General features: G+C 41.0%; 1 pseudogene across 1 annotated transcript in view; it reads left to right on the top strand.

Moving 5' to 3' along the window:
* Positions 1-1,068, top strand: part of LOC102831014 — a 4,184-nt pseudogene extending 3,116 nt beyond the window's left edge. Inside the window, exon 2 of the transcript XR_438672.1 lies at positions 1,015-1,068. The product of XR_438672.1 is annotated as a tropomodulin-2-like (transcript). The remainder of the gene's footprint in view (positions 1-1,014) is intronic.
* The last annotated feature ends 4,972 nt before the right edge of the window (positions 1,069-6,040 follow it).

The following is a 6,040-nucleotide window of genomic DNA, read 5'->3' as shown; positions in this document are numbered from 1 at the left end:
AACCACCATTGCTTAACTCAGAGTAACTTTCACAGGTGTCTGTTTCCCTGGTATATGGCAGTTGGTATTGGTTCTTGCCTGGGTTTTGGTGTTTTATAGAGTGTGATTGTAGCTTGGCTATATGGCAGCAGTTGCTGGCTCTTCTTGTGTAATATAGGGAGAGAAAGAGTTCCCCAAAGGTAGAAGGGGGAACATAAAACAGCAAAACAGCACCAGCAAACAAAAAACAAAAAACCCCCACAAAACAACAACAAAAACTAGACTGAATACTGCAGTCTATAATCATAGAAAAGGGAGAGGAGGGAGAGAAGAAGAAGAAAAAATCTATAGCCTAATATGAGTGTGACTTTAATGTTCTCTCTTTAGCTTCTTGCTTTCAACGCTGCCTGAGAGATTTCAAGATGCCAGTGTTGGTTGTTATGCTATACCTCAGGCTTTAATTTAATTTTCAGCTTGTTTTGTTTTTAAACTCTCTTTCCCTCTCTACAGCCCTGTCCTGCCCTTTCCTGTATTAAAACAACAACAACAACAACAAAACGTTTAGGGCCTGCTCTTGGGCTGAGTATCTGTGCTCATGTGTGACAGAAGGACCTACCAGTGGTGAGGGTGGTCACCAGAATGGAGATGGGCAAACAGTGGGGGCACCAATGATCAGATACCAAAAAAAAAAGAAAATCAGACCAAAGCAAAACCGACAAAGTGTATTGTCCACCTTTAGTTCCAAGGTTCCTGCTGCGTTTTTCCATGGTGTTTCTGTGATCTTGCTGTTTGGTCTCGCCCAAGATGTCGGCTCCGGGCCTCCGAGCCTGGCAGATTCAAAAGTACACGATTTTTTACTTCACCTTCAAGTTCCACTAGCTATAAGCCTTCAAACATTCAAAATATTCCTATCTCTGTGGTTCTGAGTTTTGGAGCTCTGCCCTGGATATGCTTTGCCTGGTATTCTGTGGTATGGCTGACGGTGAACTTCATTACACCTCCACCCTAACCGCCATCAAGCCCCACCTCCCCCAGTGGTATTTGAATCCCTTCCTACCTGATGAGCTTATCTTCAGGCACCATATCTGACAATGAATGTTCAGTTACTCTTCATAATATTTTCATCTTCTGCTACTATATCTGACAGTGTTTCACTGCTATTCTTAAAGTTTTCAGTGTTTTTGCTACATTCAGAAGTAGTTGGCCTTTTCTTCTTCCTTGTCTGTCTTAGTTTGGAAGCTCATCTGAAACCTATCCACCATGGGTGACCCTGCAGGTATTTAAAATACGGGGGGCATAGCCTGTATGCATGACAGCAACACACAAGCCAGCACAGTAAGACAAAGTGACAGGTGAGTAGTGGCAGCAACCAACTACTGTCCTTTAAACAACGATTCATTCCACACAAGGAATGCATGTGGGGACTTTATCATTCTTGCAAATATAGTCAGAAACAACTTTCAGGACTACAACTATGCAGCATATGTTTATGTAGGCATGGACCTTGTTCTATTTTGAAAGTCTACTGGCAAAGAGAAATCAAATTCTTTAAAAGTCCAGATTTACTAGGCCAGTTAGGAGTACAGGAACCATGCCTCCATCCCACAAATGATCATTCAGAGATATCTTTTAAACTTTGGACCAAAACGACTCCACAAGGTTACCCTGCAGCCAAATATCAGATTGAGCCTTAAATCAACAATAACACCCATCAGTCCTGTGCCTCTTTAAAAAAACTATGTTGTTGTTGTTGTTGTTAAGTGCCGTTGAGTCGATTCCAACCCATAGCGACCCTGTAGGAGCAACTGGTGAGCTTGAACCACCGACCTTGCAGTTCAAACGACTTTGCAGTATGATGCATTAGCCCACAGCGCCACACCAGGACTCCTTAAAAAACTATATATGAGATCAAATGGTCAACATTTACTCTAAGGCAGAGAAAGTAAGGGTGAAGCAGGGAACCTACATTATTGGAAATGGAACAACTAGAACCAAAATAATGAATCTATTAACACGCTGTGATAAATCTAACAATGTCACAGAGTTATGTAGAAATTGTTAAATGGAAACCTAATTTGCTGAGTAAAATTTCACCAAAATCTCAATGAAATAATACTAACAACAACAACAAAAATGTACCGGCAAGACTTGTCATTTTGTTGTACTGAGGTTCATTGCGTGTTGCTGTGATGCTAAAAGCTAGGCTACTGTTATTTTAAATACCAGCAGGCTCACTCATGGTGGACCAGCTTCAGCTGAGCTTCCAGGCTAAGGCTAGGAAGAAGGAAAGGCGAACTACTTCTGAATGTTTGGCTACTGAAAACCTTACGAATAGCAGTGGAACATGGTCAGATATAGTGCTGCCCTTCAGTATGGAAGGCACTCAAAATGCAACTGGGGAAGAGCTACTTCCTCAAGGTAGACTTGATGGTGATGACAATAACGGAGTAACGCTTTCAGGACCTTCATTTGCTGATTGGGCACAACTCAAAATCAGGAGAAACAGCTGTAAATATCCATTAGTAATCAGAGCATGGACTGTATGAAACATGAATCTAGGGAAATTGGAAGTGGTCAAAATGAAATGGAACACATAAACATTGATATCCTAGAGGTATTGGTGAGCTGAAATGGACTGGTATTGGTCATTTTGAATCAGACAATCATATGGTTTACTATGCCGGGAATGACAAATTGAATAGGAATGGCATTGTATTTCTTGTCAAAAGAACATATCAAAATCTATCTTGAAATACAATGGTGTTTATGAGAGGATAGTATTCATATGCTTACAGGAAGACAAGTTAATACCACTATTATTCAAATTTACGTACCAACCACTAATGCCAGTGATGATGAAATTGAAGAATTCTGCCAACTTCTTCAGCCTGAAATTGATCAAACATGTAATCAAGAGGTATTGATAATTACTGGTGATTGGAATGTGAAGATTGGAAACAAAGAGGATGGATCAGTAGTTGGAAAATATGGTTTTCATGATAAAAATGATGTGAGAGATCAAATGTTAGAATTTTCCAAGAACAATGACTTATTCATTGAAAATACCTTATTTAAACAACATGAAAGATGACAATACAAATGGACCTCACTGGATGAAATACAAGAATCAAAATGATTACATATTATTAGCCAAAACAAGGTCAGGGGCCAACTGTGGGACAGAACATCACTTGCTCATATGCAAATTCAGGCTGAGGCTGAAGAAAATTAAAACAAGTCCACGAAAGTCAAAATATGACCTTGAATATATCCCACCTGAATTAAGGCCCATCTCAAGAACAGATTTGATAGACTAGATGCTAATGACCCAAGACCAGAAGAGCTGTGGCATGACATTAAGAATATCATACAGGAAGAAAGCAAAAGGCCGTTAAAAAAAGACAGTAAAGAAAGATAAGGCCAAAATGGATGTCAAAAGAAGAGACTCTGGAATTTGCTCTCCGGCATAGAAATGCTAAGGTGTCTTGGAATCTACTTTACTTCCTCACCATTTGGAAGTTCTGTATCTATACTATACCTTCTTATGACTTTGTGATTGATTTCATTATAAATTGATGTCTTAAATAAATATAAATTGATGTCTTAAAATGTAGGTTTGTTTTAAATACTTCTATATCTGTATTAGTTCTGGGAGGTGTTGTCATGTATGTTAATTTCTGGTTGTTTTCTGCTATTGAAGACGTACAGCCAGAATGTTTCTTAGAAGTGAGAATGTTGAACGCTTATCTCTCATTCTTTAGATATGTTGTTAGGAGGGATCCGTAATTGGAGAAAGACATCATTCCTGGAGATGTGGAGGTTCAGTGCAAAAGAGGAAGACCTCAAAAAAGATGGATCGACACAATGGCAACAACAATGTGCTTACACATGACAGTTGTAAGGATGGCACAGGACCAGGCAGTGTTTTGTTCTGCTATTCACTATGAGTCAGAACCAACTTAATGGCATCTAACAACAACAACAATAATTGAAATGTTTCAATACACCGATGCAGTGCTGGAGGTGATCACTGGTCTTCACCCATTCCAGAGTTCACCCAACAGAATGTGGATCATCAAGCAATACTATTACAATCACATGCAAGTAAAATCTTGCTGAAGATAATTTCAAAAAGATTACAGCAACACATTGATTGGAAACTTCCAGAAATGCAAGTTGTATCTTGGTTGAAAGCAGAGACCATCAGAAATATGTTTACTTGTGTTGCATTGATCATGTAAAGAATTCAACTGGTGAATCAACACATTATGGATAACGTTGTGAAGAATGTGAATTACAGAACCTTTCATTGTTCTGTGTAGACCAGACCAGAACAGTACAAGAGGATACTGTGTGGTTTAAAAACATGGAAGGGATATTTTTAAATCATACAGTCAGGGTTGTATCCATTCACCATATTTATTCAAACTGTATGCCGAATAAATAATCCGAGAAATGAGATTATATGAAGAAGGCAGCATCTAGAATGAAGGAAGACTCATTAACAGCCTGTGATATGCAGATTACACAATCTTGCTAACTGAAAGCAAAAAGGACTTCACGTACTTACTGATGACGATCAAAGTCTCCACCTAAACATGGCTGTTGTTATGTGCTGTGAAGTCGGTTCCGACTCATAGCGACCCTGTACAGGTTTTCCGAGGCTGTAAATCTTGACGGGAGTAGAAAGCCTCATCTTTCTCCTGCAGAGCAGCTGGTAGTCTTTCGAATAGCTGACCTTGAGGTTAGCAGCCTGACTCATAACCACTATGCTAGAAAAGAAAAACCCTCACAACTTTACCAAGCAAATCATGATCAATAAGGAGCTCTGGTAGCTACTCTGGTAGTGGCTGTGAGTTTTTGCCCTGATGGACTGGGTAAGAAAAAAGGGGAGAAGTTGCAGGTAGGAGTATATGATTCAGTTGTGAGTGGTTGTTAACAGGGATGATTGAGATTGTGAAAATTTGGATTTACAATGCCTATAAAATTAGTCATTTTAGAAGCAGGGTTGGGGGATTCATTACCATCAAAGAAGAGTCAGAAATGGATCATGTCCTTTGGAACCTGCGATTCCCATGCGTTGAAATTCCTAGACCCAGGGACAGAAATCTGTGGTAATAGAGGAGGGGCAGAAGAGCATGTTACGGAGTGGTGGGCTTCACAGCCCACAGAGGAAGTAAAGCTGAGTGACTTTGGGCAGGAGACTTCCTTGCAGAGTGGGGTGCCTCCAGGTACTTAATTGGGGAAGCTAGGTTTGCTGATACATGGAGGTAGAGCTGAGTACCTTCAGGCTGAGGCCTACGATGGAGTAGTGTGTTCTGTGTGCATTTCTCAGCAGCCCTAAATGAACTTTGTAGCACTGCTGAACAGTACAGAGGCCAGGCCAACGGGTCAAGGGTCAGAGAGGTCTGGCTGTGAGCACAGAAAAAGAGACAGGCTGTCCTGTCTAAAGAACTGTGCCCTGAATATTTGGGGCCTCGAATTTAATCTGTTAACTCTCCTGATAGGCCCCCTAAGTATGAGTATATTGTCTGAGTTCTGGATAATCCCTGAAATGAATTCTTGAACCCAGCTGAGTAAAGAATACTGTGTTGGGGGTGTGATGATTTGGTGCTCATTTCTTACAGCCCACAGACCTCACAGACAATGTGCACACATATGGGATTGTCAGGGGAGTTAACAGGTTACATTTAAGGATCGGAAACCCTTGGAATACGGTTCTGTGGTCAGGGCAACCCCTTGTCAGCTATGCCCACACGAATACCTCTGTCTGCTTCTCAGCCTCTCAGTCATGTGGCTCATTGGTGTCTGCCTTGCTAGGGCAGGAGTTAAAAAGCTCAATGGCGCTTAACAACAACACATTAATGACCACCCTGCTAGTAAACCTTAGCCCAAAAGCTCTAGCTCTGTGAGTTAGCGAACCTATCCTAGCCCTCAATTAAGTGCCTAGGAGGCACCCTAGTCCTTCAGCAAGGCTCTTGCTTTCTTGTTCCATGGACCAGGAAGCTCACAACACCTGGTCTATCCTGGTCTCCTGGTCTATCCTGGTCTATCCTGGTCT

This window comes from Chrysochloris asiatica, unplaced genomic scaffold (assembly GCF_000296735.1).
Source record: "Chrysochloris asiatica unplaced genomic scaffold, ChrAsi1.0 scaffold00005, whole genome shotgun sequence".
In the NCBI taxonomy this organism is placed as follows: Eukaryota; Metazoa; Chordata; class Mammalia; order Afrosoricida; family Chrysochloridae; genus Chrysochloris; species Chrysochloris asiatica.
Note: the sequence above shows the minus strand (reverse complement) of the source record. Positions and strands in the feature narration are given on the sequence as shown.